The sequence below is a fragment of the Rana temporaria genome, chromosome 4 (genome assembly GCF_905171775.1).
Source record: "Rana temporaria chromosome 4, aRanTem1.1, whole genome shotgun sequence".
In the NCBI taxonomy this organism is placed as follows: Eukaryota; Metazoa; Chordata; class Amphibia; order Anura; family Ranidae; genus Rana; species Rana temporaria.
In genome coordinates, this window is record NC_053492.1 from 467,482,355 (window position 1) to 467,485,111 (window position 2,757).

A 2,757-nucleotide genomic window follows, 5' to 3' on the forward strand; every position below is an offset into this window, starting at 1 on the left:
TATATATATATATATATATATATATATATATATATATATATATATATATATATATAGATAATGTTTGAGGGTTCTACGAAATTTTCTAGCAAAAAATATGGGGCCGGATTCAGATACCTGAGCGTATCTTTCTTCCGGTGTAACGTATCTCTGATACGTTACGCCGCTGTAACTTTGGGCGCAAGTTCTGTATTCAGAAAGAACTTGCACCCTTATTTATGGCGGCATAACGTATGTGTTGCGGCGTAAGGCCGCGTAATTCAAATAGGGATGTTGGGGGCGTGTTGTATTTAAATTTGACTTGACCCCGCGTTTTGTACGTTTTCTTTTGAACGGCGCTTGCGCCGTCCGTAAAATATCCCAGTGTGCATTGCGCCTAAGGACGTATTGGAATCGACGTGAACGTAAATGACGTCTAGCCCTATTCGCGAACGACTTACGCAAACAACGTAAAATTTTCAAAATTCGACGCGGGAACGACGGCCATACTTAACATAGGATACGCCGCACATACCCCTCATATAGCAGGGGTAACTTTACGCCGGAAAAGGCCTAACGCAAACGACGTTAAAAAAAGGGCCGGGCGGTCGTTCGTTTCTGAATCGGCGTAAATACTAATTTGCATATTCCTCGCATAAACATACGGAAGCGCCACATAGCGGCCAGCCAGAAAATGCAGCCTAAGACACTTACACCTATCGGATCTTAGGGATATCTATGCGTAACTGATTCTCTGAATCAGGCGCATAGCTACGACCTCCCTCACTCAGAGATACGACGGCGTATAAGGAGATACGCCGTCGTATCTTGTCTCTGAATCTGGCCCATGGGTTTTAACTTGTAAACACCAAGGCCCGGATTCTCAAACGAGTTACGCCGGCTTATCTCCAGATACGCCGTCGTAACTCTGAGTCCAAGCCGTCGTATCTATGCGCCTGATTCTTAGAATCAGTTACGCATAGATTTGTATTAGATCCGACCGGCGTAAGTCTCTTGCGCCGTCGTATCTTAACTGCATATTTACGCTGGCCGCTAGGGGCGTGTACGCTGATTTACGCCTAGAAATATGTAAAGCAGCTAGATACGCGAATTCACAAACGTACGCCCGGCCGATGCAGTACAGATACGCCGTTTACGTTAGGCTTTTCCCGGCGTAAAGTTACCCCTGCTATATGAGGCGTAGATGCGGCGTACCAATGTTAAGTATGGACGTAGTTCCCGTGTAAAATTTTGAAAATTTTACGTTGTTTGCGTAAGTCGTTCGCGAATAGGGCTGGGCGTCATTTACGTTCACGTCGAAAGCATTGGCTTCTTGCGGGTTAATTTGGAGCATGCGCACTGGGATACTTTCACGGACTCCGCATGCGCCATTCGTAAAAAGCGTAATTTACGTGGGGTCACATAAAATTTACATAACACACGCCCACATCTACCACATTTGAATTAGGCGGGCTTACGCCCCGGCCTATTTACGCTACGCCGCCGCAACTTTGGTTTGAGAATACGGCCTGTAAAAGTTGCGGAGGCGTAACGTAAATAGGATACCTTACGCCCGCACAAAGATACGCGATTCTACGTGAACCTAGGCCCAAATGTCATAAATAGGCTTAACTGGTTGCCGACCAGCCGTTTTACGGCGGCAGGTCGGCTCCCCTGCGCGAGAGCACGTAGTATAACGTCGGCTCATGCGCAGGCCACACGCGATCGATCGTTACAGAGCGAGGACCGGAGCTCCCAGTCCTGTCAGGGAGAGAAATGCTGATCTTCTGTTCATACAATGTATGAACAGAAGATCAGTGATTTCCCCTAGTGAGGCCACCCCCCTACAGTTAGAACATACTTAACCCCTTTACCGCCCCTAGTGTTAACCCCTTCACTGCCAGTGGCATTTTTATAGTAATCAATGCATTTTTATAGCACCGATCGCTATAAAAATGCCAATGGTCCCAAAAATGTGTCAAAAGTGTCCGAAGTGTCCGCCATAATGTCGCAGTACCGAAAAAAAAATCGCTGATCGCCACCATTACTAGTAAAAAAAAAATATTAATAAAAATGGCATAAAAATACCCCCTATTTTGTAAACGCTATAACTTTTGCGCAAACCAATCAATAAACGCTTATTGCTAATTTTTTTACGAAAAATATGTAGAAAAATACGTATCGGCCTAAACTGAGGAAAAAACATTTTTTTTATATATTTTTTTTATATATTTTTGGGGGATATTTATTATAGCAAAAAGTAAAAAATATTCAAAAAATGGTCGCTCTATTTTTGTTTATAGCGCAAAAACTAAAAACCGCAGAGGTGATCAAATACCGCCAAAAGAAAGTTCTATTTGTGGGAAAAAAACTACGCCAATTTTGTTTGAGAGCCAGGTCGCACGACCGCGCAATTGTCAGTTAAAGCGACGCAGTGCCGAATCGCAAAAAGTGCTCTGGTCTTTGACCAGCAATATGGTCCGGGGGTTAAGTGGTTAAAGGGATAATAATAAAAAGATAATAATGTTGAAATTAGCTTAAATATAAAGACCCTTTGTAATCTGCACAAAGCTGCTGGTGTGCATTGTTGATCAGAGATGAACATGCGTGTCCTCACGCTTCTGTCTTCAGACCGGAACACTTTGGGTAACTTGTACCATCCCTGAAATTGTCCCAACACAAGTAACCCTCAGTTGACTCTTTGAAATGACGGTGTAGGACGAGAACCCCAGATCCAATCAATTCCCTGCCGATAGTTATGAACAATGTAAATGAAAG